General features: G+C 43.3%; 1 protein-coding gene across 4 annotated transcripts in view; it reads left to right on the top strand.

The window, feature by feature from the left end:
- LOC143356739 (uncharacterized) overlaps positions 1–9,854 on the top strand; it is a 131,992-nt gene that overhangs the window by 3,269 nt on the left and 118,869 nt on the right. The gene's annotated exons all lie outside the window — the stretch shown is intronic.

The following is a 9,854-nucleotide window of genomic DNA, read 5'->3' as shown; positions in this document are numbered from 1 at the left end:
GAAGAGTACTCCTCGATCTTCCGACGATCTGATCGACGGATAGATCCTTCGTTGGCGACGCAGCAACCGTGTGCAGACTATAATCTGCTCCATTTTTTAACCACCCCTGAAAGAGAATCCCCGAGAGAGATCTTGGGGATCTCCCAGTGATCTCTCGAGTAGAATGATAGGAAAAATCGTCCTCGATCCAAGGACAGGTTTACGGACAGGTCCTCTAGCAACGTAAGAAACCTGTGTAGAGCATAGTCTTCCCAAGTCTGCACACTATTCTTAAAACAGGATCTATGAGAAGTCTCTCTGACATGTCTTTCTAGTAAACTGATCACAAGAGCATTCCTCGATCTCTGAACGCTCCGATCGACGGCTAGATCATTGCTTAACGACGTAGCAACATAGAATATAGTCTGTCTATATTTCCGAACTACCCCTGAAAGAGGAGCCCCGAGAGAAGTCTCTTGGGGATCTCTGAGTGATCTATCGTGTAGAACGATGGGAAAAGCATTTCTAAATCTTCCGACTATCTGATCGATAAACCCTCGATTGACAATCTAGCTCTCCGATGTGTTCAACGCGTTGAGCATAGTTTCTCCCTGAGTCTGAACTACCCCTAAAAATAAAATATCTTGCAAGCTTCCTGGGTGATTTCTGAGTGATCTGTCGAGTAGAACGATGGGACAAGCATTTCTAAATCTTCCGACGATCTGATCGATAAATCCTCAATTGATAATCTAGCTCCGATGTGATCAATGCGTAGAGCATATTTTCTCCCTGAGTCTGAACTACCCCTAAAAAGAAAATATCTTGCAAGCTTCCTGGGGGATTTCTGAGTGATCTGTCGAGTAGAACGATGGGAAAAGCATTTCTAAATCTTCCGGCGATCTGATCAATAAACCCTCAATTGACAATCTAGCTCCAATGTATTCAACGCTGAATCTAAACTACCCCTAAAAAGAAAATATAGTAGAAGCTTGCTGGGGGATTTCTGAGCGATCTGTCGAGTAGAACGATGGGAAAAGTATTTCTAAATCTTCAATTGACAATCTAGCTCCGATGTGATCAACGTGTAGAGCATAATTTCTCCCCGAGTCTGAACTACCCCTAAAAATAAAATATCTTGCAAGCTTCTTGGGGGATTTCTGAATGATTTCTTGTGCAGAACGATGGGAAAAGTATTTCTAAATCTTCCGGCGATCTGATCGATAAACCCTCAATTGACAATCTAGCTCCAATGTATTCAACGCTGAATCTAAACTACCCCTAAAAAGAAAATATAGTAGAAGCTTGCTGGGGGATTTCTGAGCGATCTGTCGAGTAGAACGATGGGAAAAGTATTTCTAAATCTTCAATTGACAATCTAGCTCCGATGTGATCAACGTGTAGAGCATAATTTCTCCCCGAGTCTGAACTACCCCTAAAAATAAAATATCTTGCAAGCTTCTTGGGGGATTTCTGAATGATTTCTCGTGCAGAACGATGGGAAAAGTATTTCTAAATCTTCCGGCGATCTGATCGATAAACCCTCAATTGACAATCTAGCTCCAATGTATTCAACGCTGAATCTAAACTACCCCTAAAAAGAAAATATAGTAGAAGCTTGCTGGGTGATTTCTGAGCGATCTGTCGAGTAGAACGATGGGAAAAGTATTTCGAAATCTTCAATTGACAATCTAGCTCCGATGTGATCAATGCGTAGACCACAGTTTCTCTCTTTAATCTGAACAACCCCTAAAAATTAGATTTCTGAGTGATCGGTCGAGTAGAACGATCGGGAAAGCATTTCTAAATCTTCCGACGATCTGATCGACGGATAGAACCTCGATTGACAATCTAGCTCCGATGTGTTCTGTTTCTTTCATTCCGAGTCTGCACTACTAAAAAGAAGATGTCCGAGGAGCTTTTTGGGAATCTCCGAGCGAGTCTCTCGAGTAGATTTCGAAAGACCGTGCTCGATCCAAGGACAGGTAGGATCGACGTGTGGCAGGTCGATGGTGGAGGACGAGCTGGGAGCCCGATGGAAGGAAAAGGTTCGAAAGGAGCGGGTTCCCGGCTCTCTCTCTCTCTGTTTTGGGGCCGACGAAATCGGACGGGGCGCGTGCACGCGCGTGAGAGTCGCGGGCGGAAGCGCACACGTGGCACCCACGTGGAGAGGCGTTCCCTTCCATATCATTCAGAGATAGACGCGCGGAATAACACTTTTCGAATTCAACATCCTTTGCCCCGGCACAACACCGCGTACAGTTATTGATCGTGGTCACGCGGCGTTAGGCGGACCGCGCAGCCGCGACCTCGCCGAGACGCCATGATCGCCATGCCGCCGCCACGCTGTCGTGTGCCTCTCTCTCTCTCTCTCCCTCTCTCTCTCTCCCCCACCCCTCTCCTGACACCAAGGATTTCTGCCCTGTCCGTACCCCGAACATGTTATCTAGCCGGCCCGAGACCGAATTCGCGCCCGAATGCCACGGGCCGACGTCCACCGACCCTCTTAGTCCTTCCGTTCGGACGATCCGAGGAGATACGACCTGGACCAACCGGAAGTTGGCCTACCGATGCCTCCCCCGCGTCTACGTCGCCTGGTCTACGTCTCGTAGACTCGCTGACACTTCGAGCTCTCTGCCGAATTTTATCCGCGACCGTTCTCTACGGTATTTCAGGTTTCGTGGTTCCCCTCTTACCGGAAGTCATCAACTGTGACCTAACGTTCAGCCTTCGTTCCGAACACTAAACCTACCAAGCATTATGCCTTATAAAAATGACGAACACCCTAAATTTATTGAGATTGTAATTTTGACAAGGAAATTTATCATACTATTTTCCATAAATGAATTTCTACTGTTTCAATAATTGCGAAATGTAAAACTGGCCATTTTCACCGCGGTGGGTTTACTGTTAACACGTTCGCTATCGCACACTTGTAACGCTCGCACCCTCACAGTTTACTCGAAGATAGTATAGTTAATTTCACACACTTTGCTACTTAAAATTGTAGAGCGCAGCATAATATTTGCAGATCCCGAGACTCGTCTTCATCGAATAATTTTGATATTTCGTATTTCGATATAATTCTCGATATATGTCAACGAGACGGGTCCTGCCATACTATAGTTAATTTCACGCACTTTGCTACTCAAAATTGTAGAGCGCAGCATAATATTTACAAACCCCGAGACTCGTCTTCATCGAATAATTTTGATATTTCGTATTTCGATGTAATTCTCGATATATGTCAACGAGACGGGTCCTGCCATACTACAGTTAATTTCACGCACTTTGCTACTTAAAATTGTAGAGCGCAGCATAATATTTAAAACCCCGAGACTAGACTATATCGAATAATTTTGACATTTCGTATTTCGATATAATTCTCGATATATGTCGACGAGACGGGTCCTGCCATACTACAGTTAATTTCACGCACTTTGCTACTCAAAATTGTAGAGCGCAGCATAATATTTACAAACTCCGAGACTCGTCTTTATCGAATAATTTTGATATTTCGTATTTCGATATAATTCTCGATATATGTCAACGAGACGGGTCCTGCCATACTATAGTTAATTCCACGCACTTTGCTACTTAAAATTGTAGAGCGCAGCATAATATTTAAAACCCCGAGACTAGACTATATCGAATAATTTTGACATTTCGTATTTCGATATAATTCTCGATATATGTCAACGAGACGGGTCCTGCCATACTATAGTTAATTTCACGCACTTTGCTACTTAAAATTGTAGAGCGCAGCATAATATTTAAAACCCCGAGACTAGACTATATCGAATAATTTTGACATTTCGTATTTCGATATAATTCTCGATATATGTCAACGAGACGGGTCCTGCCATACACTATACTTAATTTCACGCACTTTGCTACTCAAAATTGTAGAACGCAGCATAATACTTACAAACCCCGAGACTCGTCTTTATCGAATAATTTTGATATTTCGTATTTCGATATAATTCTCGATATATGTCAACGAGACGGGTCCTGCCATACTATAGTTAATTTCACGCACTTTGCTACTAAAAATTGTAGAGCGCAGCATAATACTTACAAACTCCGAGACTCGTCTTTATCGAATAATTTTGGTATTTCGATATAATTCTCGATATATGTCAACAAGAGGGGTCCTGCCAGGGTCATGTATCGTCCAGGAGGCATACCCCAGTTATGTTTTCACTCCTCGGCGTCCGAGGCCACGCACAAGGGTACGCTCCGCGCAGTGGGGATAATTCCGCGACGTTTATCACCCAAGCCTTGGCGACATATATAAAGAAATCACTGTATCAGAGATATCCGGCGAGACAAGATGGTGGTAGCGAACATGAACAGGTTCGATCGGAAGGTGTCGTCATCTTGCCGTTTTTGTGTTCGACGATTCCCCGTAGAAAGTTCCTGAAATGTGTTCGTATTTAGGCCGGAAGACACCGTAACGACGTCGCGAGTTATCTGCAGAACATTCCGGTGATATAGTGTTCATGAGTGGTACGATGTTTTGGATACTAAATGATCCTCGTGTCTACAGCAGGGGTTTAGATCACCGTTGGGCCGGGGGGTTAACATCAGTTATTCGCGAACTAGGGCAACCCACGGTCTCCCCAGGCCATTCAGGGGACCTTAATTTCTGAACAACGGACTTCGAACCGTTGCGCGAACTTGTAAATCCACTTTTTCCATTCTTCCTTGCCGTCGTATTGTCTAGGAAACCTCGTTCTTCAGTGTAACTCCCGTTCTCGAATCTCGACTCTAATCCCCTTGCGAGGCGTCGTGCGTTTAACTGGCAACCCTGGAAACACTTTCCAACGCCTGCATTCCCCATAAACGAGTCTTCATATTGTCAATATTAACCCTTTGCACTCGGCGCTATTTTCATTCTGAAACTAAATTTTTCTCTTCCGTCTTAGAATATTTTCATTTTATTCATACACGAAACTGATCCGATTTCCACATATAATATTAAGAATATTATAATATATAATATTATATATTCCTTACGGCTTAATAATATAATATTAAGAAATGATGCCACAACAATTTCTAGTGGTGCTTCAGAGTCACCACTCGAGTGCAAAGGGTTAACTCATAAAGCTGTTGCAAATAATTTTCTGCACCCTTCTGCCCGGGAAAATCATTTTTTGGTAACCAACGTTCTCTTTGTTTCGGTGTTGTGAATTCATCATTAGAATGTCATCGTTAGACTGTCGGTTTTATATTATTTATTGCACACATGATTTTTTTATATTGAATGAGTCTGTTACTTCTGTATTTATCATTAGACTGCGGACTTTGCGCATGGATTCGTGCTCATACGATTTTTTAATATTCGTTGAAGTTGAAATTTGAGTCCCCCCCATCCTGAAAATCAATTTTCGTTGCGATCTACTGGGCAAATAAAATTTTGTTGCGATCTGGAAGGTGTGAGAAGGTTACGAAAATAATTGCTGCAACAAATCCTCTATTCTACAGCCTCGTAACATTAACTAAACTGTTCTGATTTTGTGCAACTCTTCTCTATCGCAATGTTACAATATCGAGTCTGAAAAATAAACTCTAACTAATATAAAATCTAATAAACATGTATTAATTTCCTTGAAACCGAAATAAAATTCTATTTTGTTGTAGTTGATGTATATCCTCCGCGGAAAACATGAGCACACGATAAATATAAACAATCTTCATTTTCTGAGAAATCCTGAACGATGAAGAGCCTCTAATCGTTATAATCACGGAATAAATAGTAGTAGAAGGGGTTGGCACAAAATGTGGTTTATTCATTGAATTGCACATTTATTTCTAACCCCTTCTACTACTGTTTACTCCGTGATCTGAGTTTAATAAGCGAAATCAAGTCTGAGAAATACAGTGATCTTCTTGTGTCAGTTGGTGAACACGTGTTTCGGTGGGCGATCTAACGAAACGGGATCGCGGCATCGATCTTCACAGGGATTCGCGGAGAGCCAGGAAAGTGAAATGAATGTTGGAAAAAAAGTCGAGCTGCCGATTCCGAGTAGCCGGAGTGTCGGGTAAATGGCGGTCTCGCGGGTCGGCGAATATTAATGAATCCTCCCGAAGTAGCCCAGTGACTTCCATTCGGATGTACCACGTCGTGCGAAGAAGGTCAGGCCAGATCGCATGCAAGATGGCTCGTCGACGGGGGGAGAGAGAGAGAGAGAGAGAGAGGGGGGGGAGAGGTTCGAAATAAGAAAAGCAAACTCGCGTTTCGGGCCGGACAAACATTTCTCTCTGGCCGGAGTCTTTTCTGAAACCCTGTCGGCTTCCGTCGTTCCTTTTGTACGCCGGCAAAGGCGTAAAGATAATGTCGAGGAGGGCCAGTAACTATTCTGTAGCTAGCATGTCTCTCTCTCTCTCTCTCTCTCTCTCTCTCTCTCTCTCTCTGTGTGTTATTTTCTCGCTCTGGTTTTCTTGTCCCTGTTCCTCCGCGGAGGTTCGCGAGGGTCGAAAGGCCGAGGGAGACCGAAGAAAAGGTGGCAGCGGCGAAAGGGTTCGAGGCAGACAATGCTGTAGGAGAAGGGTTCGATCCAGTGCCCTTCAGATTAGAGTCCCCGCTATTGTTTCCCACGTTTCTTTCTCGCTCCGTCTGAAAGCGTCGTCTCATTAAAACACGTTCGAGAGCGGCGAGCACAGGTGTCCCTCCGGGAATCGCTTCGCTTCCAGTCTTCGATGATTTCGGCACGAAAATCATCCGACGCCCGCCCTGTCATCCACTCCGATCCGCTGCCAAAATCCAATTCTCATCGCTAGACAATTGTGTGGCTTCTGCAAAATTTTCAAAAAATCCTAGAATATAAAATTCGACAGAACCTCGAGGAACTATCTGATCAATTTTGACTTTAGTTATTTTCTTAGATCAATTATACCTTGGTTTTCATGGAAATTTTTTGGGGGATGTAGCTTTGAAGAATTTTTAACGAACCCTGGAACCCTTCTTTCGATTCATCCAACTCTCATCGCTAGACAATCGTGACTTCTGCGAAATTTTCAAAAAATCCTAGAGTATAAAATTCGACAGAACCTCGAGGAAACTATCTGATCAATTTTAACTTTAGTTATTTTCTTAGATCAATTATACCTTGGTTTTCATGGAAATTTTTTGGGGGATGTAGCTTTGAAGAATTTTTAACGAACCCTGGAACCCTTCTTTCGATTCATCCAACTCTCATCGCTAGACAATCGTGACTTCTGCGAAATTTTCAAAAAATCCTAGAGTATAAAATTCGACAGAACCTCGAGGAAACTATCTGATCAATTTTAACTTTAGTTATTTTCTTAGATCAATTATACCTTGGTTTTCATGGAAATTTTTTGGGGGATGTAGCTTTGAAGAATTTTTAACGAACCCTGGAACCCTTCTTTCGATTCATCCAATTCTCATCGCTAGACAATCGTGGCTTCTGCGAAATTTTCAAAAAATCCTAGAGTATAAAATTCGACAGAACCTCGAGGAACTATCTGATCAATTTTGACTTTAGTTATTTTCTTAGATCAATTATACCTTGGTTTTCATGGAAATTTTTTGGGGGATGTAGCTTTGAAGAATTTTTAACGAACCCTGGAACCCTTCTTTCGATTCATCCAACTCTCATCGCTAGACAATCGTGACTTCTGCAAAATTTTCAAAAAATCCTAGAATATAAAATTCGACAGAACCTCGAGGAAACTATCTGATCAATTTTGACTTTAGTTATTTTCTTACATCAATTATACCTTGGTTTTCATGGAACTTTTCGAGGATGTTGCTTTGAAAATTTTTTAACGAACCCTGGAACCCTGCTTTCGAACGTTGGTAGTTCTTTCGTCGATCATGAGGCATCGATTTTTGGGAACGCGGCGCGAGTCGGAGTGATTTTTCCGCGCAGTTTCGCCGTCTTTGCGCGCCTAAGAATGCGCTCGGCCGTCGCACAGGTCGGCTCGTAAATGATTCAAAGGCTGGGGGATCGATGGGAAAACGGTGCTAATTCCGCCGGCTGTATCTTGAGCCCGTTGTACGCTCACGATAATGGACACACGGTGTAGTAACAGTCGCATCGATCGTGGCCCGAAGGAGCCTCGCCGCACGCTTCTCGGCCTGTGTGCTGCATTTTTTACGAAACGGTGAAACAAACCCCGGGAAAATCCTGTTCGGCTCGGGCCCGCGAACACCAGAACCAGCCGACCGGTCGACGATGAATGATGCAGCGCCTAATCATTCCGTGCAAACGGTCCGCTACCGCGGCGAACTTTGATCGAGCATCGATTAACACGGGGGGGGAACCCGTGCACAGAGGCGATCCCGGCAACTTTCCGGGGCTTAATTGCTCATCTGTTTGAACGTCTGCTTAGGGAAACGGCCGTGCCGCTTTCCGGGGGCCCGTTCGTGACGATTGCGGAGGCGAGGGACGCGTGCTTTTGGCTTTTGGGAGTTTTTTTCTTCTCCGGTTTAGTCTCCGTTTTATACCGTTTCGGTCTCTGTTTTATTCATACCGGGCAGTTTAGGGATTAGGGTGAGTTTAGAATTTTTGTTGTCTTAGGAAATCAATTGCGGGATTTATTAGAACGTAATATGTATTAGAGAGTAATGCAGAGTGTGCGTATAACGAGAACGTTAGTAAGAAAACATTTTGAAAAGAAGACCCTTGGGTAGGCTAGAGGGGGACCCATAAGTAATCAATTATTTTGAAATCTAAAACAAACTTCGTAGTAAATTCAGGTTTTTAATAATCTCCATCATTGTCAAGGACAGTTTGCCTCCTTTCCAGCCAATTTTCAATTTGCCCCCTCTTATAGAAATCCAGGGTTCGTCGAGCAAAATATGACTCGGGGTGCCTCCTTGCATCTTCTACAGAATGTTTTATTTCTCAAATAATGCTCCAGAGATCTGAAAAGATCAGAGGGAGCAATATCCGGTGAGTACAGGGGGTGCGGTCAAACTTCCCATTGCAATTCTTTGATTTTTTCCTGAGTGACTTTCGCTGTACGGGGCCGGGCATTGTCAATTTGCAGTATTGCACCTTTTCCGTGGACTAAAGATGCCCTCTTTTTCAATAGTTCTGAATACAGCCGTTGTAATTGCTGACAATACAACTCAGCGGTAACTGTTTCTCCAGGTTTCAACAACTCAAAGCGAATTATGCCACGACAGTCCCACCAAATGCACAGTAACACCTTTCGAAGTGATAAGCTAGGTTTAGGGGTTGATATCGCGGTTTGATTTGCAGAAAGCCATTGCTTGGAACGCTTTATGTTATCGTAAAGAATCCATTTTTCATCTCCGGTAACGATTCTGCTAAGAAATGGATCTCTACGAAATCTGGATAGCAATCAAGTGCAAATTGATCGACGAATATTCTCGTTGGTCTCGGATCATTGATGCGGTGCCCATATTCCTTGCCTGTATGCCTTTCCCATTTCGTGTAGGTGCCTTTGTATAGTCGACCATGCGGACCCAAGGCTTTTCGATAATTCTTGTATACTTAATTTTGGATCAGCTTCCACCAGAGATTTTAGGGCGTCATTATCAAATTGAACTGGTCGTCCGAGGCCTGTCAGAGAGATCATAATCACCAGCAGCAAACCTTCTGCACCAACGTTGACACTCGTTGACCTTCGATACATCTCCATAAACATCGAAAATTTTCTTTGTCGTCACCGTTGCATTAAATCCCGCATGAAAATGAAAAAGTATGCAAGGACGAATACGATCCTCGGTAGGTACGAACGCCATTTTGTTATTGTAGAAAAAATTATACTTTGTAGAATATTTTGTACAGAGGCTGTTTTACCGAAAACTGTAAGAGAATACGTGTTGCCTGTTCAACGTTCGGTACAGAACTAAAGGCAAAACAAATTCTTTGCAA

The sequence above is a fragment of the Halictus rubicundus genome, chromosome 8 (genome assembly GCF_050948215.1).
Source record: "Halictus rubicundus isolate RS-2024b chromosome 8, iyHalRubi1_principal, whole genome shotgun sequence".
In the NCBI taxonomy this organism is placed as follows: Eukaryota; Metazoa; Arthropoda; class Insecta; order Hymenoptera; family Halictidae; genus Halictus; species Halictus rubicundus.
The sequence above is the reverse complement of the archived record's forward strand: the minus strand, read 5'-3'. Positions and strand labels throughout refer to the sequence as shown.